This window comes from Caretta caretta, chromosome 1, assembly GCF_965140235.1.
Source record: "Caretta caretta isolate rCarCar2 chromosome 1, rCarCar1.hap1, whole genome shotgun sequence".
Taxonomy (NCBI): Eukaryota; Metazoa; Chordata; order Testudines; family Cheloniidae; genus Caretta; species Caretta caretta.
Genome location: NC_134206.1, coordinates 156,347,259 through 156,371,258, shown reverse-complemented (window position 1 = coordinate 156,371,258; position 24,000 = coordinate 156,347,259). Strand labels below are relative to the sequence as shown.

Here is a 24,000-nt window from a genome sequence, read left to right as displayed (position 1 = left end):
CAGACTAACACGGCTGCTACTTGTATACAGACTGGTTTCAGAGAACTCTGTAGATGAGAGGGGGGCAGGTAGTGGAGCACAGATAGGGATAATACTTGAAGAAGAGAATGTTACTCACCATGTGCAATAACATTGGGTTTCAGAGTTGGATTCTTTATTGATGATAAAACAGTCAGTTCTAATAGTGCATCAGATGCTGATTTGAGCTATTGCATAATGCTCTGTAAACATGTGAACAGATGCCCAGGTTGCTGCTCTACAAATGTTTGTAATCTAAATGTTGTTCAAGGAAGCTCTAGAGGTGGAGAGTGATCTTGTACAGTGTGAGTTGCAAGTCACGTTGACAACAGCAATAGTTAATACAATCAGAAATCCATTTTGAGAGTCTTTGCTTAAATATGGATTATCCTTTAGATCTCTCTGCAATGGTAAGGAATAGTCTTGGTGATTTCTTGAAAAGTTTGATCCTTTCTAAATAGAAGGCTTACACTCTCCTAATGTCTAGTGTGTGGAACACTGCCTCCCTTTTACTCTCGTGAGATCTGGGGAAGAATGATGGGAGGTGAATTCATGAAGGATGAAGGTATTTTTGGTAGGAACTTTGAATGTGGTCATGAAGTGGCTTTATCCTTGAAGAAAACTGTAAAGGGATGAGGTAAGTCTGTGAGATCACCCTCAAGAGGATGCGATTGCCTTTCTTATGGCAGTCTTCATAGAAAGATGTATGAGCCACCAGGTCACCATATATTTAAAGGGCTGGGGGGGGAGGGGGGGAGAGGAGAATTGGTAAGGCGTCATAGAACCAGGTTAAGGTCCCATGGTGGCGTAGGATCTCGAATTTCAAGTTAGAGCTTCCAAATACCTTTAAAAAAAATTGTTGTACGATGCACCAATAGTGAGTGTCCATCAATCTTGTGGGGGAAGGCCGCGTACTGGCCACGAAATGGATTCTCAGCAAACTCAGGATATCTAATCCAGCAGCAGCAGTAAAACAGAGGATATAGCTGTAACCTGTCTACTGTCACACCAGATCCAGAATCTCTTCCATTTCTGAAGGAGAGCATGGTGCATGGCTGTTTTTCTGCTATTTAACAGTATCTCTTTTACATCTTCAGAACAGCTCGTTGTGACATTTTGGAACCATCAAGGACCCATGCTTTCAGGTGGAGAATTCTAGATTTCTGTGATGGATCTCGCCTTGAGAAGAGATGTTTGGAATGGGATGAACAGTGATGGGGAGGGTGGGGGGTCCCGTATACCATCATCCGTAAAAGGTAAGGGAACTATGTCTGTTTGGGCCACGTTGTGGCTATCAAAATGACCTTGGCCTTTTTGTTCTTTATTTTGTGTATTACTCTGGGTATTAATGGAATTGGAGAAAATGCATGTATAGATGTCTGTCCCATTTGAGAAGAAAGGCATCCCCCGGAGATCTTGAGCAGAATTGAAGGCATTTGCTCTCCCAGATGTGACAAAAAGGTCTATGCTCAGACATCCCCAACCCATTCATGTTTTGCGTAGGATCGTGGTATCTATTTCCCACTCGTGTTCTTGTGAGAACTTCCTGCTGAATGTGTCTGCCATGGTGTTTTGAAGTCCTGGTTGATAAGTAGCCAAGATATCGACCCTGTGGTAAATGCACCAATTCCATAATTTCACTGCATCAGTGCACAGGGAGGGTGATCTTGCCCTTGGCTGTTTATGTAAAACATAAAAGTTATGTCGTCTGTCATTATTTTGTGTGTGTCTGTCTGTCTTTGACTAGTGGTAAAAAGTGAGAATATGCATTTCTGACTGCTCTGAGCTCCCCCAGGTTGACGTGTTATGTCGACTCTGAAGGGGACCATTTGCCATGTACTGTGTAGTCACTCAAGTGGGCTCCACTCCCAATAGGGATGTGTCCATCGTCAATATCAGTGGAGGAGGTGGTTGGGCAAAGCGAACTCTAGCACACATTGTGGGGGTTTGTCCACCGGTCAAGTGAGCTTTTGACTGTGGAGGGCATTGAGAGATGGTTTAAAATGGTGTCTGTGCGAAGCATAAACTGTTCTGAGCCAACCTTGAATGCATTGCATATGGAGTCTGGCATGTTTTATGATAAAGGTGGCAGCCGCCATGTGTTCCAGTAGTTGTACACAGGCTCTGGCTGATACCTGCAGGCTGGTTTGAACTGTGGAGATCAACCTGACTATGGTGGTGAATGTGTGTTGGAAGGGAGGCTTTAGCCTCCACTCCAAAGAGGTAGGCCCCTGTGAATTAGGATTTCTGAGTATTTATTTGTAGGCCTAGTCATAAGAAAAGGCCCATAGTCTGTAGCTATTACTGCGTCATCTCAAGATGGGGCTTTGAGTAGGAAACTGTTCATGTATGGGAATATCATAATTCCTTGGTTTTGGAGGCGTGCCGTTAACACCACAAGGACTTTGGAGAATACCCTGGATGCCAAAGACAGGCCAAATGGGAGTACTCTGTACTGGAAGTGATTCTGCCCTGGTGTGAACCTGATGAATCTCCTGTGGGATTGGTGAATGGTAATATGAAAGCAGGCATCTTGAAAGTAGAGGGCCAATAACCAGTCCCCCAGTTCAGTACCGGGATTACTGCTGCTAATGTAACCATCTTGAATTGTTGTACTTTCACAAACTTATTGAGCACTCTTAGGTCTAGAATGGGTCTCCAACAGCTGTTCTTTTTCTGCACTAGGAAATATTTGGAATAAAAGGCCTTCCCTCTGTGTTGGATCGGAACTAGTTGTATAGCACCTAGTTGTAGGAGGTGGTTCGTTTCCTCACATAAAAGGTACTCATGAGAGAGGTCCTTGAAGCAGAACGGGGAGGGAGGTAAAATGGATTGAACATCTGTTCTTGATTATTTCTTACACCCACCCATCCATGGTGATACTCTGCCACACTGGGTAGAAAGAGGCAAGGTGGTCAAACTGATGGAAACATTCAGGCTGTTGCAGCACGTGTCTGCAGGGGTAGCATGTTGGAGCTTCGAGCAAATTTTCTAAATTGTTGCTTTGATACAGAGGTTGAGATGCTCAGGGTTGTGATGAGGGAGGTCTACGTTTAGAAGGTTTCTGTCTTTTTGTTGCTGGATCATAATGTCTTTGAGGTGGGACAAATGAAGGAGGTTAAGACCTTTGTGTAGTGTGGGTATTTACTGGGCCTTCTCTTTTGTACCAGTGTGTAAATACCTAGAGATCCTAAATGTTGCTCTCAAATCTTTTAGGGAGTGGAGAGATTCATCAGTTTGGTCAGGGAATAGTTTTGAGCCTTCAAAGGGGAGATCTTCCACTCTGGCCTCCAACTCCTTTGGGAGCCCAGAAAGACGCAGCCATGATGCCCTTCGCATGACCACCGCTGTCAATATCCAATGAGCAGCTGTGTCAGCAGCTGTGTCATGCAGTCCACACTAGAAGCGGACACTTATTTGCAATTGCCTGAAATTGCTCCTTTTTGTCTTCTGGAATATACTCAAATTCACTCAAATTTGAAGTAACTTGTGTGATTATATTTTGTCAGAACTGCTTCATAATTGACAGAGTTGCTGAGGAATATGGTTTGTGTCCAAATAGATCTAATCTCTTCCAGTCTATCATATGGCCATTTTAGCATGGTGCTATCTTCCATGTTCATTTACAGCATTGACAACCAATGAATTCAGTGTAGGGTGCAAAAATAAAAAGTCCATGTCCTTACAGGGCACATATTTCTTGTCCACCTTCTTACAGGTAGGGGGCATTGTGGCCAGAGTCTGCCAGATAGTTGGGTCTAATAGTGCTTCATTGATAGGTAGAGTTATGTTTGCCAACGTTGATGTCTGAAGTACAGTAGAACCTCAGAGTTACGAACACCTCAGGAATGGAGATTGTTTGTAACTCTGAAATATTCGTAACTCTCAACAAAATATTATGGTTGTTCTTTCAAAAGTTTACAACTGAACACTAACTTAATACAGCTTTGAAACTTTACTATGCAGAAGAAAAATGCTGCCTTTTTTTTTTTTTTTAGTAGTTTACATATAAGAACGTACTGTACTTCATTTCTGGCTTTTTGGTCTCTGCTACTGCCTGATTAAGTACTTGCAGTTTCAAATGAGGTGTGTGGTTGACTAGTCAGTTTGTAACTCTGGTGTTTGTAACTCTGAAGTTCTACTGTATATCAAGTAATTTATGCTGGGATTCTTTCAATTCCTCCAATGGAATTTAAAGAGAATTTGCTGTTCTCCTGAACAGCTCCTAGAATTGCATCCTGGAAATCATCTGCTGTTGTTGGTGGGGAAGGCACGACTGCTTTGTCTGACGAAGAAGAAGAGATATTGGTTGCAGGCATAGTTTCTTTATCCTGTCTCTCTTCCTATTCCTTAAAAGATTCTCTTTCAGGCTCAGGGGGTCTGACTATTAAGGATGACGGGGAATGCCTCTCTCTCTGGGAGCTGGAGGACCTGGAAAATTGCTGCCTGTATGCAGTCCATGGGTCCCAGTAGGGCCAAGGCAATGGAAAAGACATGGATGAGGCACCCATGGGTGTCTGTACCAAGCCTGTTGGTCACCTCTAGCTTCATAATGCCCTGTCCAAGCAAAAAGGTCGACTTTTGTAGCTCCCTGATGTGAAGAGAGGGGGGCGGAGGGGTCTGTGGGGAAACTGAATAAATGTCCTTTTCCTCCTCCTCCTCACTAGAGAAATGGGGGGCAGCATAACAGAGTAATTTATATGCTTGGTACAGTGTATCTAAGCAGTTGGGTCGATGTTGTCTTTGAGGATCTGCGCTTATCATTGCTTCTATCTCCTGACGGTACCGTTTTGTCTGATCCTGCCCCCTAGCAACTCTCTCGTTTGCATTAGACCTTTGAAATTCAGCACGCGGGGAAGCCCTTTGGCTAGAGAAGTGCTGTTCTTTGTCCCCTGAAATTCCATTCAGATTTTGCTGAGATATAAACTTATGAACATCACCATTTCTCTTCCTTCACTTGTGTTCTTCAGGAGAACTTTGGCAGCTCACCAGACTAACAGCTGAACACGAACGTTCTAAAGTGCTTGGTTCATGCTGGCATCAAAGCAACAGAACACAATGTACTAGGAATATCTAGGGGACTGGTGGAGCAGATGTCATGTTGGAGAGAGGGGGAACAGAACCACCCCAAGCTCCCCCTAAGTACACCCTAGTCGCAGTGGCCCATTCCTCCTTTCTAGGATGCAGCCTTCTCCTGCTTCCAGTTAATATAGTTAGTCCCTTAAATGAAGTGGTAGAAGTCTATTACAGTGCTGAAGGTTCAGGGTTTAAACCCCATTGATGATGCATGACAGAGGGATTGTTACAATTGCACTTAGTACAATTTATTTTTACCTTTTTCTCCTTTTAAAAAGTAGGAAATTACATGCAAAAATATTAAGTATGTTATTGAGATTACAAAGTCAATCACTCAAAAATACCAGATTTACAGTTAGCTGTGAAACCTTAACTCTACCCCCTTGTGTGTGTGCATTAAGTGCACTCTCCTTCTAGTGGGCAGTGTCAGCTGAGAAGGGTTGGGAGGGATGGCCAGATCGTTCTGATGGAAGGGCTCAATCAAGCTCCAATCACACAGTAAGTATGCCGGAAAGTACAGCAGTGATAAAAGAGAAACAATACAAAGAAACCCAGTGAACTTACAAAGGCAGACTAGAAGTCCTGAGAATGATGAAAGCTACATTTCCGAAAGATTAACATTAAGGAATAAGTCTACTAGGTTAAAAAAAACGATCATACAGCAGAACTTTAACTTGAATACCCTTTCTCTGTTCTTTGGGTTAGTCATTGATCAGCATCTACACCATAGCAATGAAACAAATTAAGTATATTTCTATACCATAGAGATAAATTCATAATGTTTGTTATATATCTAGCAAACATTAAGAAAGCGCCGCTTATGGTTCCATAGTTAAGAATGAGCTGAGTTTTGCACTTAAAGAAGAGATTCAATACCTTTGTTATATATGAAAAACACAGGATATCCTACACAAAATAACATTTACTCTGAGTACAGAATAAATCCTATGAGAATTTACAAGTCAATCCATTAGTTTAAACAAAATTTTAATTGAAAACTGGTCCTCTAAGAAATTTAGGATCTGTGTCAGGCCACTGTTTTGTGCCTAATAACAGAACATTGCACACTCAAACTTCCCATATAGTTAAAACTCATTCGTATCTCATGCATGAGCTACATCTGAAATATTTTTTAAAAGATTAATCACTTTTTGCTATCATTCTTCATAACAGAAAGTACTCATAAGCCACTGCTGATGGACAAAATGTGCTGTTATAGAGAATTCCTCAAAGAACTGCCCTCTTTCTAAATAATTGTCATCTTCTATTGCTCTCAGTGAGACTGAAGATGTGTTTTCATTAAAGATGCCACCACTTCTCACTGTTTCCTAGGGGAGAAAAGCCAAGCTCTCTCCAGGGAAAACCGTGGTTCTTGACAGCATAGCACAAATACGCTAAAGCATACCAGTGAATCTGGTCATAAATTAATTTACAAAAAATGGTTTAACATGGATACTATATTCTCTTTAAAGCATTATAAATATACAAACATTCTCTACGTTTAATGGCTATTAAAACATTTTAATTTAAAAAAAAAAGGAATTTCCACACAAAAATTACATTGAGAGTACATATCAGTAATTAAGAATAAATGCAGGTATTGTACTTTTTCCAAAACCAAACAGCATAAACACAGGAAATACAGAGATAAGGTTAAACTTTAAAGAAATCCAAATATGCTGAAGCATGGAAGTGCACTTTCAGAACTGTGCCATATAGCAATACCATTCAGGGGAGGGCAAGAGAAATCTAACATGTTTTAAAAATCAGTTTAATCTAACCTAAGACTACAAATACTCAAAGACCTTAATCATATGGCTGTATGATGTCAATAGGACAGAGTTACAGCCTGTAAACAATAGTCAGATCTAGGATCCTTAAATATTAACCCACTAATACTAAAGCTAATCATTGAAATTCCTAGCATTATAAAATATTTTGTTGGCACAGGTAAAAAATAAGACAACTTCCTCTTTTACTATGGAAAATAGCCTTCAACAATATATTAAGTATACTTACATTAAGAAAGGGTAAGTTTTAGTATGAATGTCAGGAAAATCTGCCTCCCAACAAGGTCTATTAGATTGTGGAATATTCTCCTCAGGATAAAATGTGAATGGTACCATCCAATGAGACACCTAAAACTAGACTAGAGAAAGCACTAGAAAACATACTGTAGTTAACTGAATATTGGTAGAATGATGGACTTTGTGACCTATTCCAATATGTCCACTTTAACTTCTATGACTACTTAAATTTAGGAGGGTCTTCAAAAAGATACCTCCTATTGAGCATCTTGAATCTCCATGGTTCACTTGAAAAAAAAATAATTAGATGGCTAGATACTGGCACCATCTAGTGGTATACTATGAGGCTAAAAGACAACAGATTTTTGGCCTCGAATTTCGAATTCCAGTTCAAAATTAAACTATGGTGGAGACCGGTAAGGACAGGACTGCATTTGATCACATATCCCAGATAAAAGAAAATCTGTAGGGTATCTCAAGAAAAAACATTACTTTACTGACTTATTTGATTTCTTGTATGGAAATACAAATAAGAGAGCATTCTCCAGGCAGTATCCGCAAGAGGACTGTAGGTAGCTTATAATTTGAAGGCATTAGAAATAGCCACAAATTTATCACCAGGGAATTTACAGACAAGTGAACTGGGAGCAAATTCTTAGCACTCAACTACCCTGACAGGAAGGAGGAGAGAAAGGAATTTAGCTGGAGAGCTTTACAAAAGGAGGGAATTAAGCTATATCCTTCATTTTAAATTTGACAGATTCCTTAGACCGCCTAAATGTTTATTTACCACCAAGGTCAGATGTAACATGATTATGTGAACACTTAAATGGGTGATGTCAGTTTGGTATTCAGTACTGCTTTAGATGTAGCCAGGGCCCCTCGTGCTGGGCAAAGGATTTGCTCCCAGTGTAAGGGAGATGAGAGTTCAGTCTTGTGCACATGATAGAAGGCAGGGCTGAGGCCAGAGCAGACCACCTCCTCTTGGGTCAGAGGACCTTGGCACAGAGGCTAATCTTGGTATTCTCAACAGGCCTACAGTCTGTCAAGATACAGAGCCAAGAGCCTCAAGTGTCTCTCCTTTCTAGTGGGGGGAGTGAAGGCACAGCAAAACACTATCAAAACAAAGACACTCCATTGCATACGCTGCTCCCCCTAAGGAGAGAATGGGAGAACAAACATGTGACAGACGTTAGTCACAATACTTAATATATTATTGGATATCATTCAGATACACCTCTACCCCGATATAACGGGGTCCTCGGGAGACAAAAATCTCACCGCTTTATAGGTGAAACCGCATTATATCAAACTTGCTTTGCCCCCCCCTCCTCCCCGTTCCTTGTTCCCTGACTGCCCCCTCCAGAGTCCTCCGTCCCTAATCACCCCCAGGACCTCACCCCCTACCCCCTGTCCCCTGACTGCTCCAACCCCTATCCACACCCCTCGCCCCCCGACAGGCAATCACCAGTAGCAGCAGGAAGCGGAGCAACGCAGCCCCAGCCCACTCCACTCCACCTCCCAGCCATGGCACTCCGCTTCCCGCCACCAGTGAGTGCGGGGAGGTTGGGGAAAAGACGCCCCCCGCACTCACCTGTGGCAGGAAGCAGAGTATCGCGGCTGGGAGCTGGTGGAGTGGGCTGGGCTGGGCCGCTCCATTTCCGCCGCTGCCAGTGAGTGCGGGAGGGATCCCTTCCCCCAAGCGACACGGCTGGGGCCAGGGCGAGGGAAGAGGAGTGGGCTGCTCCCAGCACCCCGCTAATCCCCCAGGATTAGGGATTGCGGGGCCCCCAAAAGTGCCCCCCCCACAGCTCCTGCTTCCCAGACCCTGGGGGGGGGGCCGAGAGCCCTTGACCGCCCCTGAGACCCTCAGCCCCTTATCCAACCCCTCAGCCCTGGCCCAGCTCGGCACCCTTAACACACTGCTCAGAGCAGCGTGTTGGATCTTTACCGCTTTGTATGCAAACCTGTGTTATATTGAGTCGCGTTATATTGGAGGTAGAAGTGTACTATCATGATGAGCATGGTATAAGACCTATATAGAACAGAACTGCACACTAGGTTACCAAGTGGGTCTCATCCAGACACAGAAGGCGCTGAACATGGGAGTTGGTCTTTGGTATGATTCATGGATAACAGGCACATCTCTTAAAGCCCCTACAGGGCTCAACATGATCGCAGTGAGGCCAAAGGCTCTCTGGAGAAGGGCGTTAAACTATTCTATGCTACTGTTTACAAGCTAACTGAAGAAAATAAGATAGACTATGGAAAAGTCTACCCTGAGGGCACAAAGGTGAATTCTGTTAACACTGCACTATTGGCGAAGGAACTGAGGGGTGGGGGTCATTTCCTTATAGAAAGTAGGGCAATGATTTCACCTCGCACAAGCTCTCTTGTGCATACAAGACAGCTTTTCAAGGCAGTTCCACAGCTCAACACCAGGAGTGCCATATCCTACAAGTGGGTCTTTGTAAGCTTAACAAGGGATCTATTAACAGAACTGTGGATCTGAGGTATAAGACTACTCTCTCACAGATGCTCTAAGCTGAGAGGATGACAAATGTGTGATTACTTTAGGGAAAATCAGTCTTGTTGCCCAAGCTATCTTGAAAGACAAGACAACATCTAATTAGTCCCCAGAGAAATGGGACACCCGAGAGTGAATGGTCATAAGCTTAGTTTTCACCCAACAATGGTTATAACCAGCTAACTATGGCCATCATTAGAAGACGCAAGGTTAACAGTAAACATAAAAGAGTTAACTAAACTAAGTACCACAACAGCAATGAAAGTTATCAGTATTATAAGCACTCTTTAAATAATACACAACAAGAGAGCCTAAAGTTGATACATCCATTCTATAATACATTTCTGAGATGAAGAAGACATCCCCTGAAGAGCACAGCTGGATCACATTTAGCTCAGAAATCCTTCAAAGGATATACTATATATCTACCTCTCAAAAATGCTATTAGGAATATTAAAATGCATATTGTAATATAAAATGCAACATTGTCTCAAGCAACTGATTAAGCACGTAATTAATTACCTATTTCTTCAAGTAGATATTGCTTACATTATATCAATTTTTTATCCTAAGATTATTTCCCAAGATTTCTCTATCTTCTTAAGGGCCACACTCAAAGCTGATACAAGAGATCTAGAGATCTCAGGTTTGTGGTGGTTATATATTCTCAGAATACAAATACACACAGATACATTTCCTAGTGTCCCCAACATACCATTCTCCCTTGAAGGGATTTCATCAAGAAGGGTTATTTTTGGGAGGGGAGGGGAGAGAGACAGCACAAAGGAGAGGGGTGTAGGCAGAGAGCTAATGATCCATTAAAGCCTGGTTATTTAATTCTCTAGAATTGCTTATTTTTCATTATTGCTCAGAGGCATCTTAAACAGTCTGGGCTAAACAATAAAAATCCACCAAAACACAACTGGGTTGCTCATGCCAAAGATTTTAATCCTTCTTGCTACTTAAAAATATATATATAAAAACACCACAGGACTACAATCACAAAGCTCCAGAACACCAAAATTTTATAATTAAAAAAAATTATCCTTGCAGTGAGTTTTACTATGCAAGTAAAATCACCACATTATAACTACAGCCCTCTTAAAAGTTCCAAATATACTATCTCAAAGTAATACACAATATGGCAATTTGGTAAGCTCCCCATGATGGATGATAGCCACAAGAGAAAGTTACTCACCTTGCAGTAACTGAGGTTCTTCGAGATGTGTCCCCCTGTGGGTGCTCCACTCTAGGTGACGGTGTGTCCCGGCGCTGTTGATCAGAGATCTTCAGTAGCAGTGCCTGGTCGGGACGCATGTGCTCAGCTAGCATCTCCCGTCTCACTGGAATCTTCCTGAGCACGAGTCCCGCACCCACCTCAGTTCCTTCTGTACCATGGAGAAACCATACTAGTACTCCAAAGTAGAGGGGAGGAGGGCGGGTAGTGGAGCACTCAGAGGGACACACATCTCAAAGAGCCTCAGTTACTGCAAGGTGAGTGACTTTCTCTTCTTCTTCGAGCGCTGTCCCTGTGGGTGCTCCACTCTAGGTGAATGTGAAGCAGTACCCACTATGGTTGGTGGGATTTTGGAGTTGTGTGAGAGACAACGGTAGACAGTACCATATGGCCGACTATGGTGTCTGCCATGGTATCCCATGTGATAGCATAATGTTTGGCAAATGTGTGGTCAGATGTTCACGTGGCTGCCTTGCATATGTCTGTAAGAGGTACGTTGTGGAGGAAGGCTAGATGTTGACATTGCTCTAGTAAAATGACTCCTAACACCCTCTGGTATTGAACATTTTGGGTCTGATAGCAGGATCTGATGCAGACAGAGATTCACTTGGAGAGTCTTTGCTTAGAGATAGCGTCACCCTTTGATCTCTGGTAGCAGAAACAAATAGCCTAGGGGATTCACGAAATGGTGTAGTTCTGTCAAGATAGAATGCAAGAGCCCGTCAGACATCGAGGGTATGTAATGCAGCTTCCTGTGGAGTTGTGTAAGGCTTGGGATGGAATACAGGTAAGTGTATTGACTGGTTAAGGTGGAAGGTAGACACCACCTTGGGGAGGAATTTGGAGCGGGTTTGTATATTAAGCTTGTATTTAGAGAAAATGGTGTAGGGAGGGTAGGCCATCAGGGTGCTTATTTCACCAACCCTTCTTGTTGACGTTATGGCAACCAAGAAAGCCACTTTCATGGACATGTGGTGCAGGGATGAGGTGGCCAGGGGCTCGAAATGGGGTTTCATAAGAGCGCGGAGAACTAGGTTGACACTCCAGGAGGCTACTGGTGAATGAATCTCAGTGTAGAGATTTTCCAGGCCCGTGATGAAGCGTTTCATGGTGGGGTGGGTGAAAGTGAATAGCCGTCCAGAGTGTCATGAAAGGTGGTAAGGGCCGGGAGGTGTACTCTGATAGAACTGAGCGAAAGCCTGTCCTGTTTTAGTTCAAAAAAGATAGTCCAAGATGTCAGAGAGGGTTGCAGTCTGGGGTACTAGGCATCTGTGGAAGCACCAGATGGAGAAGAATTTCCACTTTGGCAGATAAGTCTTAGGAGTGGAGTCGGTGTCGGTCCAATATAGGTCTCCACCCCCACCTTTCTTTTGGATTAGAAAGTAGTGGGAGTAGAATCCTTTTCCCTGATGTTGCGTCGGTATATGTTCGACTGCACCGAGGTGGAGAAGATGAGCTATCTCCACACAGAGAAGGTGCTCGTGAGAGGGGTCCCAAAGAGGGACTGGGAAGGGGAAAGGGTGGGCAGGGAAGATAGGAAAGGGATGGAGTAACCTGACTGAGCTATTTCCAGGACGCAGCGGTCCTGCGTCATCTGTTGCCAGACATGGTGGAAAGCTTGAAGGCGGTAGCCAAATGGGCAAATAAGTGGCAGAGTCAAGGGGTGGTCGTGCAGACCCCCGACCAGCACTTCAAAATTGTTTTTTACCTGAAGGTGGGAAGTAGTCCGTTGTGCCTGGTTTTGCCTGCACCTAGGAGATCTGTTGCGGTTTTTCCCAGTGTCATCCAGTCTGGACTGGGGTCGGTGATATTGTTGTGCGCTGGGCCTCTGATAAGGTTGATACCATGGTCTCCTGGGGATGAATAGGTATATGCCCAATGTGCGCAAAGTGGCTCTAGAGTCTTTCACAGTGTGAAGGACTTCATCGTTTGTTTTTTTTTGTTTGGTTTGTTTGTTTTTTAAAGAGTTTATCTTTGTCAAAGGGGAGATCCTCCACTTTGGACTGCAAATCTTTGGGGATACCGGATGCCGAGAGCCAGGAAGAGCGGCACATCACCACTGCAGTGGTGCAGGCTGCTGGATCAGCCATGTCCATGGATGCTTGTAGTGCCATCCTAGACACCAACTGACCTTTGACGAGGACTAACTTGAAGTCTGCTCTCCTGTCCTCCAGTATACGGGAGGCAAATCAAAGAGCTTGTTGTAGTTGTCACGGTCCTAGCTTGCAAGGAGGGCGGAATAATCTGTAATTCTAAATTGTAAAGTAGAAGAGGTATAATCCTTGTGGTCCAGGAGGTCAAGGCATTTGAGGTCCTTGTCCTGCGGAGTGGGCCGGTAGCATGGCTGCTTTGTTCTCTGCGTTGCTGCATCCACCACAATAGAATTGTGGGTGGGAAAATAAGAAAATCGACGTCCCTCACGGGCACGTAGTATTTATGTTCAGCTTTCCTGCATATTGGTAGAATGGAGGCAGGGGTCTGCCAGAGAGTACCAGCTGGTTCTAGGAGAGCTTCGTTTATGGGTATTGCGATCTTCGAAGGTGCAGAGGGTTGGAGGATTTTGAGAAGCCTATGTTGGGTCTCCTGGACTACCTCCAAAGGGATGTCCTGGATGAGTGCCAGTCTCTTGAAAAGTTCCTGAAATTGCTTAAAGTAGTCCACATTTTGTGGAGGTGGATGCATGAGGGCAACTTCTGCGACTGATAGCGAGACAGGAGCCGGTAAATCCGGGAAGGGTTCATATCCCACGTCTTCAGGAGGGGGTTCGGGAGCTCTAGATGTTGACAGAGTTGGGGATCTAGGTGTAATACGAGCTTGCTGTCCAGTAGAAAGGGTGCAAGGAGGAGCGGTGGCAGGAGCCGACCATGGGTACCACTGAGGCCAAGGCACCGGGTAGGAAAAAGTTGGGTCCCGGCCACTGGGGAACAAAGTAGGGGAACTGAGGTTGATTCTTATGATGCCTCATGTCTTGGGGTATGTATGGCTCCAGTAGAGGGGAAGACTCAGGCAGGGAGAACTGTGCCTGCTGCTGTGTGCCATTCTCACTATCAGTGAAAGTATCCAGGTCAGGTGGTGAAAGCTGCTGTTCAATCAATGAGTGCTCCATGTCTAGGAGCAGAGAGTCAGGCTTAGGGGCCACAGAGATATCCTGCTGATGTAGGAATTTTTGCTGCTCCCTAGGCTGGTGTGCTGCAGAGCATGAAGTGTGAGCAGCAGCCCGGAATAATTTTAGTTTCACTTTTGCAGGAGCCAAGAGCTGTTTGTGAGAGCCCCACAGGGGGTCTGAATCTGCTGGGGGGGGGTGGCAGGCAGGCAGGCTTGGTGCCAACACGGCACCAGGGTGGAACGTATTGTCAGCACTGAGTCAATTATCAGTGCCAGGGGAACTAGTGCCAAGGAGAGCTTCCCACTGGAGGAAATTGGGTCCCCGCTTTTGAGCCCCCTGTGAGTTGCTTGTGAAGTGCAGGGGTGGTCAGAGTTGCCTGCTCTCGGCGCTGACAACACCAAGGGTAAAGACCCTGCAGGAGATCCTTTACCCTCTTGAGTGTCTGAGGAGAGACATTAGGGCTTCTTGCCTCTTCACGTGAGAGGGTGAAGCTGGGCTCCCGGTCGGTTCTGACCTGGCAGGGGAGCCTGAGGGAGAGGGTTTGCCATTGCCCATCTCCAGAGATTTCTGCATGAGACGCATTTTCAGCCGCAGGTCCCTGTCATGACAAGCCCTGCTTTTGAGGCTCGTGTAGTGGACACACTTGGCAGGGACGTGTGTCTCGCTGAGGCACTTCACACAACGCAAGTGTCCATTGGACCTTGGCATAAAGTCCTGACAGGAAGCACATTTCCTGAATCCTGAAGCCCCTGGCATTATTGCACTAGTAATGCCAGGGGAGAGTGTCTCAGCGGGAGACAAACTTGAAGAAAAAAGTTGTGGGGTTTTTTGGGTTTTTTTTTTTTTTAAACTAAGTAACTATTCTAAAGGAAGGGAAACAACTGGGATGTTACTATTTCTATGTTCTTTGTAATTGTTTCCTTCAGAAACCAGGGAAGAGGATCAGCAGTGCCCCGAGCCCCATCTTCAGCCAAGGACAGTTGAGAAGGAACTGAGGAGGGTGCAGGCTTGCAGGGTGCAAGCGCTCAGGAAGATTCTAATGAGAAGGGAGATACCAACTGAGCGCATGTGTCCCAACCAGACATGGCTACTGAAGATCTCTGATCAACGGTGCCGGGACGCAGCATCACCTAGAGTGGAGCACCCACAGGGACAGCACTCTAAGAAGAATCAAGTTTTCCACTCACAATTAACCGGAGTTAAGAACCTCCAGCAGACTCCATGGACCCCAAAATATCACTCCTGAACAGAGGGAAAAAAAGATGGGGATATCTACAGTAGCAGCAAAAGTACTAATTTTATCACACATGTGCAATTTTTTTAATTAAGATTAAAAATGTTTTTTTTAGTTCAAAGCTGTCCACACAGAGCAATAGAGGAGTCCCCAATTACAATACTACTTTGAGGCTGTAACGGTCTATCAAAACAGTGACCAAACTAAAAGTTCTCTAGAGATTGAGCTACTGTCTATCACTACAAGAAACTGTACTGACTATTAAATTTACACAATTAAAATACCTATTTCTTTCACAGAATATGTAGTCAAAGACTGTTTACTTTTTCAAAAATTCTTAGTAAACAAACCAGGAACTCTTCAAAAGCCAAGATTTTTACAATTAGCTCAATTTTTCAGCGATAACCCCAAGATTGTCTTAAAATATACCACTTTAAAAGAGGCACAATTTCATTGACAGTTTTATAGAAGTTTTAAAACAAGTGCACAATTTTGCTACAAATGTTTGTGCACTGCTCACCACCATGCACTCAGTATTTGCAAACAAGATATAAGCACTGCTGTGGCCCATCAACTATGTAGAAACAATTTTATTAACAATTTATTCACTGTAATATTTATTGTACTTCAGTCACATACATGATTTATGCTCTTTAAGTATCTGCATTATCAGATAATTTCAGACATTTTATCTAGTGACCAAATAGAATGATGCTTCTGTTCATTGCACTGAATAAATAGCATGTTATAAAATCCACAGGGACATCAACACAACCTTGATAAGCAAGGCATACAGCAATGACATTTCATCAAGACTGCATCAATGTTCAGTGTACCAGGTTTAAAATACTTGAGTGCAGTAAACCTTTACTTCACTTAGTATCATCTGTTAAAATGACTAGAAATTTAGGTGTGACCAGGTCAGCAATCCACACTTTTGCAAATATCTTGACGTTTTCTTTATCACTGAATTGTATCAGTTTTTATACACAAATACTGGATGCCCTGTTTACAGAGCTCTGTGGTTAAGCTTTGGACAACAGCTTCAAGTACACACTCACCTATTTATCAATGACAAGTAGGACGCCTTCCTGGAAGAAGGAAAGTCTAAACCCATCCATTTATACAGAATCCAACCTTCCAAATGCAAACCAATGCAGTTCTGTATTCCTGATTCCCAAACAACATCAGAGTAAGATTAACAAGACTGGTGAACTGCACTGCTGATAATCAGAATTGTTTAGACAACATCACGTCAATTCTATTGTAGTGCACCTTAGGAAAAGTATAAACAGCAGAGAGATAAAAACTAGGACTGTATTATAATCTAGTCTGATCTCCTCCATAACACAAGCCAAAGAACCTCATCCAATAATTTCTGCATCAAGTTCATACCTATTTGACCTATACCCTATCTTTTAGAAAGGGGTTCAGTCTTGATCTCAAAGACTTCAAATGGGGAATCTACTACTTCCCAAGGTAAAACTAACTATTAGGATTATTATCTTCACTTAAAAGTTTGTATTTTATTTCTAGTCTGAATTTGTTTACCTTCAGCTTCCAATTCATTTATGTCCTATACAAAAGGTAATACCACCTCCCTACTCTTACTTCAGTAGTACTTTGCTCTCTTTCACACCATAATGCTGTGTGGCATGTTCAATTGCTTATCTATCCTGACCCCTTAAGTCCTTTACACAGTTGCTGCTTCTCAGGATACAGTGCACCTTCTTATAAATGTAACCTATGTTTTTTGTTCCTAGATGTAGAACTTGCAGTGGCTGTATTAAAGCATGTTCGAATAAGTCAACCTTACCACCAAGTGATCCACATTGGCCTGTAGACTGACCTCTCCCCATCTTTATTTATCACTCCAGTTTTTGTGGCATCTGCAAACTTTACCAGCACTTATATTTTCTTCCAGATCATTGATAAACATATTAAATAGCATTGGACCATGAACAGAGACCTGCCAGACCCCAACAAAAACTCACCAATTTACAATTACTTTTTGTATTCTGTAAATTAGCTTTTAATCCATTTAATATGAGCTATATTAATTTTATATAGTATTTTTTTCTCCCAAAATTAAAATGGCATGTAGGACTAAGTCAAATGCCTTACAAAAGTCTAAGTATATTATGTCAATAATTTATTAACCAAACTTGTCAAAATTAGTATTATTTGATTAGATCAAAAGACACTGATTTTGACAAGACATTTTCCATTAAGCCATGTTGATTAGTATTAATTATGCTACCACCTCATAATTGTTTACTGATTTTGTCCCATACCATTCTTTCCATGACTTTGCCTGTGATTAATGTCAGGCTAATCAGCCTATAGCTTCCTGGATCTTGCCATTTACCCTTTTCAAATACTGGCACAATATTCGCTTTCTCCTAGTCCTCTGGAAATTCCAGTGTTCTAAGATGTTAAAAATCAACATTAATGGATCAGAGCTTTTCCATCAATTCTTTTGATATTTGTGGTGCAAGTTATCTAGTCCTGCAGATTTTAAAATGTTAAAAACTGTTCCTGTTTAACATACTCCTTAGTTACTGACTGAATAGAATGTATTTCATTATCACTAAGATAAGAATACACTATCCTGTTTTCTTTCAAATACTGAACAGAAATATTTAAATACTTCTGCCTTTTTTGCCTTATGATTGATGATTTATCATCTTTGTCTAGCATCAGACCTATTGCTAGAATTTTGCTTGTTCCCAATATATTTAAAGAACTCTTTGTCCTTGACCCTACTGGCCATAGATTTTTTTCCACTTGCATCTTTAGCTTCTCTTAACTGTCTAAAACTCCTAACTGGTGTGCTGACAGGTACTCCTTGCTTTCAGCTTCCCTAATGTTTTGTTATAGATTACTAATTTTTATTACTTTCACCTCCCCTCCAAAACAGGATTTTTTAAAATCAAATAAGCCTTCTTTCTTGACTGCGGAATTATGTGTTTTGAAGCATCTAATAAAGAGTTCTTAAACATAAAAATGGGAATTATATTTAAGTACTTCCTCCCACTCAATTTTAGCACGTGATGGCTTTCACCTTTGGAAACTGGCCTTCTTAAAGCACCAAGTATACCCACTACTTGATGTTCTAGCTGCACACAGCAAATGAAAACAGACGAATTTTCATAAACGATCTGGAAAAAGGGGTGAATAGTGAGGAGATAAAATTCACACACAATGCAAAATTACTCAAGATTGTAACTCTTTGCCTTCAGCTTTAGAATTAACTAAGGGATCTCACAAGACTAGGTGACTGGGCAACAAAATGGCAGATGAAATTCAGTGTTGTTGATAATAATGCACAATGCAAAAAATAATCCCAGCTATACATACAAAATGATGGGTTTTGAATTAGCTGTTTCCACTTAAAGATCTTGGGAGTCATCATGGATAGTTCCCTGAAATCATCTGCTCAGTGCACAGCAGCAGTCAAAAAAGCAAACAGAATGTTAGGAACCATTAGGAAAGGGATAGATCACACAGAAAATATCATAATGCCATTATATAAATCCATGGTATACCCACACCTTGAATACTGCGTACAGTTCAGGTCACCTCATCCCCAAAAAGACACATTAGAATTAGAAAAGATACAGAGATGGGCAACAAAAATGATTAGGGATATGGAACAGCTTCCATAGGAGGAGAGATCCAGACAACTGCAACTGTTCAGCCTGGAAAAGAAATGACTGAAGTGGGGGATATGACAGTCATGAATAAAGTCATGACTAGTATGGAGAAAGTGAATAGGGAAGTGTTATTTACCTCTTTCACATAATACAAGAACTAGGGGTCATCCAATTAAATTCATAAGCAGCAAGTTTAAAACAAACATAAGGAAGTACTTCACAGAACACACAGTCAACATGTGCAGCTCATTGCCAGGGAATGTTGTGAAGGCCAAAAACATAACCAGGTTCAAAAAAATACTTGGACCTGTTCTCCGTGAATTTACCTATCAACACTATTAGCCAAGATGGTTAGAGATGCAACCCCATGGTCTAGGTGTCCCTAAACCTCCAATTGCCCAAAGCTACAATTGGACAACAGGTGATGGATCACTCCAAACAGCCCTGTTCTGTTCATTCCCTCTGAAGAATCTGGCACTAGCAACTGTCTGAAGACAGTATACTGGGCTAGATGGACCATTGGTCCGACCCAGTATGCCCATTCTTATGTTCTTATCACCTGAGCAACCACAAATTTTTAGTTCAGTGATCAATTCATCTTCATCTGTCTAAATTAGGTCTAATGTACAATTATTGCAAGTTGGTTTCAGTACTTTGTTTGAAAGTTATATATATTTTTAGAACCTCCAAAGATATTTTACAAGTGGCAGCAAGAGATCTCCGGCATATGTCCCCCAGACTGAAATTCCCAATAATGCAATATTTCCATCTACACACTATAGACAGAAGTTTAAGGAGCTGCTCCTCCTGTTCCTTTGTCTGATTTGGTGGTCTAAAGCAGACTCCACCCCCCCCCCAACTCCCCACCCCACTACCACCTGTGATTTATCAGTTAATCCTTTGATCTATAAGCATCCCAGTCCTCTCCTTCAGAATTGTCAATAACTCTAGAGCAGGTAGTGGTATCTTTAATGGAGAGTGCCACACTATGTACCATACCTCCCATTGTATCTTTCTTAAACACAGCATATCCCGTGATTTTAACATCAGTCATGTGATTGAAACCTGATGTGTTGCATAATCCCAATCATATCAAATTTATTTTCTAATTCTTTGTTTATTCTCACTATTCCTATTGTAATTCTTATTGTCTATGTAATAAAAAAATGGAGATTTCCACAGGGGAGGGAGACTCCCTCAAAAACGGAAAAATCTGGATACTGCTAAGGTCTTGTCTATACTTGCAGCAAAGTCTACAGCACGTGTAGCTACACATTGCAGTGAAAAGCACGCTGCATCCGTCCTGTGATGCGTAGCTACATATGGCAAAGAATGGTTCTGGCAGGGGCAATGTAGCAGAGAAAGGCACTAACAGCTCCCTCCCAGGGCCCCCCGCCCCCCCTTTCTCTAGAGTCTTTCCCTGCAGCCTGGAAAGGCTTCAGAAGTGGGAAGCTGCTGGAGCCTTTTACCACTTCCAGAGACTTTCACTGAGGCAGAGAAAGGCTCTGGCAGCAGGACACTACATCAGTAAAAAGAGCAGTGTACATGTAAGAGGCACTGTGTGGGCATGTAGAGAGCCATGTAGGGTATATACCTAAAGGCTCTCATGTGTCTGTATTGTACTTGCCTAAGCAGTTCCTCACTGTCTACACGGCTATTTATATACATGCTAACTGGGCATGCAATGTCTGTATTCTACATGCCCATAAGCGTAGACGTAGCCTAAGACTCTGGAGGCTCTTAAGTGAAGAGCAGGCTTCCCCATTTCATTTCTGCCAGTCAAGTCAGAGACAGATACAAAAGACTGAGCCCCTAAGGAGGAAGGAGGACATAATCCCAGTACCCTTTCTTGACACTGGCAGTTGATGATAGGGGCTGAGCCTCTCCCGAGGCTGTTGCTCTTTCCTCTCTACACAGGAGCAGCAGCAGCACCTCTATGAGAAACAGAAGCTGGTTCTCAATGGCATGCATTTAAGAGGCAGGATGCAACTACCAACAATTCCCTCTTCCTCCACACACAGGAGCAACAGGAGTTGCATTTACAGGTGTGACAAATTGCTGCAGAAATGAGCAAGAGATGACACTAACCTACTACAGACCATTTCGTGGCAGATCATGCTGCCACCTTCCCACCACCACATTTTTCAACATACTGGAGTCAGACTGTCAGCTCTGCACACTTTCACTACAATCGTCACAGTCCCAGCTAAGGTCAAAACATATGGGGAGCAAAGGGACCTTGCTTCACCGTTCAGCTCATCTCCCCTACCTCAGTTTTAATTGGAATCAACTTCAAGAATAGACAAAAGACCCAAAAATGTTGTGTCAAATGTGTACCATATAATCATAGCACACAAACAGCATGTACACACAAGAACTAAAGAGATGCAAAAAACTCCCAGGAACTCGAACTGACACTGTTTAATGTAGATCAGTGGTCAACAAGATGACCATTTATGGCTTCATTGTGAAAGAAGCTCCAGAAGTATGATGTAACCTGCATTACCCAAACATGTGGATAAAACAGTAGAAACTCAGAGTCACTCGAACACCTCGTGAATGGAGGCTGTTCGCATCACTGAACAAAACGTTATGGTTGTTCTTTCAAAGGTATTCAACTGAACATTGACTTAATACAGCTTTGAAACTTTACTATGCAGAAGAAAAATGCTGCTTTCCCTTATTTTAAGGGTTTACGTTTAACACAGTACTGTACTTGCTTTTTTGTTGTCTCTGCTACTGACTGATTGCATATTTGTGGTTCCAAATGAGCTGTGTGGTTGACTGATAAGTTCATAACTCTGGTGTTCATAACTCCAAGGTTCTACAGTACTGCAGACTACATTGGTCCAACATGATCCTCTGGCTCCTTCTCCTTCAAGGTTACTTAGCACACCACAGGCCAAAAAGTGATCAAGAGCACATACAGAACAGTATTCTCTTAAAACTTAAATACAACAAATCCAGGAAACACCCAAATCCTTCAAACTCTTCCACATCACATGTGAAAAGAGTTGAAACCAACACAGACTTTCTATGTAAATTCCCAATTACCAGAAAGAAGAGTGGTAACAGAAACTCATCCAAATCCTCAGCATAGCACAGAGGACACAGTTGGAGCGGAGGAACTAGCCCATGTCTTAGTCAGCACCATTACAGGACTTCTGCTGGGAATCCACAGCCTCCAAGATTAGGAAAGTAAGCAGAAAAATAGCATAAAATATGCTTCCCACCCCTCACCCTTTATCCATGGAATCAAACAGTGCTCAGGCACACATGACGTTCTAATCCACTGTATGTGATAGTGGTTAAAATTCTCAGTTTGGAGAATTTCAACATCGGTATCAACAAAAGCCTTGGATGAAAATAACCCAAACCCATGTTTCCTCTCTCCATTTTAGTCAGAATTTGTCACTGAATCCTCTTAGGGCAGTTTGTTCCAGAATTTAAGCTTTCATTTAAAAAAAATGAAATTCTAGCTGTTGAGGTTGTGGAGAAAATCATGACAAGATGCACCCAGTATTAACCAGTTTAGTGTTGTTTTGCATCTGAGGACAGCCTGAAATAATAAGCTCAGAGATGCATAATCTCTCCATTGAGCTAAATGAGGCATTAAAACTAACAAACAGGCAAACAATTTATGTCTGGATTGTTAACTATTTCACTGCTGATCGTTTTAGCAAAAATCATGACGGAATCAAGGCATTTTGGATTTATAAAGTTATTTACCAACCAAAAAGTTTCTGCCTCTCATTGACAAGAAAAGCTCTTAGTCTAGGTCTTTTCACTGCCAAAAAGGTATGTGTTTGTACAGCAAGATGGCTAACTTGAGTTACCAATCTCATTTAAAACACACACCTATTTTGGCAGCGAAGACAACATGAGCCTTCAACACTACAGTGGCACAGATTGAGAAAAATTCTTCATACTTAAACCTATCTGCATCAGACAGTGTTTTCCTCCAAGAACGCTTGATGCTGCTCAGTGTCAAATGCCACTAGCTTTCTTCCTTTCTACTTTTTCCAATCACAGGTCATCCAAATGCCAAGGGGGATCTGCGAGAGCAATGGTGTAGGAGAAGGCACTTCAATGCCAGAGGGTCTACGGCAGCAACCTGGGAGCGATGGTAGTTTTTCACTGTCACAATACTAAGTTTAGTAGCTTTTCTATCAGTAAAGTTTTAGCATTTGTTGGAGCTGGTAATCTTCTAGGGTGAACTTTCGTGGTTGCTTTTTCTTGTCTTGTGATGGGGGAGAGGAATTTTTACCTGAAGGAGCTGGTGGTGAGATAAGGACACAGATTAGCTTGTGTGTTTCTAATGTCCAGCGCAAGGATCCAGTCCAAAGCGTACAGGGGAGGGGAGGAATATTATCTGCATGCAGCCAAAGGTGAAGAGGAGCGCTTTTTGCTGCTGTCGTCTGAAGTGTCATTCTACATGGACGAAGTCTCCCACAAGCTAAGTCATGTGAACCTCAGAACCACGTTAGGTAATGTCTTGGGGGGAGGGAGGGAGGGTTAGGAAGCCTTTGGTGTCCCTAGCTCTGTAGATTAGCAGGATGCCCATAATCGATTTATCAGCACTCTCAGATTAAGAGAATACCCTCTTTGATGTTAAACTAGTCTCTTCTGCACTTGAACCTGGAGGAGAATAAAATCACTATTCTACCATTCTCCATGTCTAAGTGTTCAGAGTAGCTTAACACCGCAAGGTGAGCTAGCACTGGGCTGGTCTTGTCAGCCAACCATGTTTCAGTGACGCAGACCACGTTAGGTAGCCCACAGCGGACGAGTTTGTGGTGGTAAAGAAGGGTGACTGCTGACCATGATTCCATTAGCATGAGGTAGATGTCTTGAAAATGCTCTATTTCAGTGGTTCTGAAATTTCTGTACTGGTGACCCCTTTCACACAGCAATCCTCTGCGTGCGACCCCCCTTATAAATTAAAAACACTTTTTTATATATTTAACATCATTACAAATGCTGGAGGCAAAGCAGGGTTTGGGGTCGAGGCTGATAACTCATGACCCACCATGTAATAACCTTGTTACACCCTGAGGGGTCCCGACCCCTAGTTTGAGAACCCCTACTCTATTTAGTCTGCATTGGTTGGCTCATTTGG

General features: G+C 42.7%; 1 protein-coding gene across 4 annotated transcripts in view; it reads right to left on the bottom strand.

Moving 5' to 3' along the window:
* Positions 1 to 24,000, bottom strand: part of KDM6A (lysine demethylase 6A) — a 278,230-nt gene that overhangs the window by 213,965 nt on the left and 40,265 nt on the right. The gene's annotated exons all lie outside the window — the stretch shown is intronic.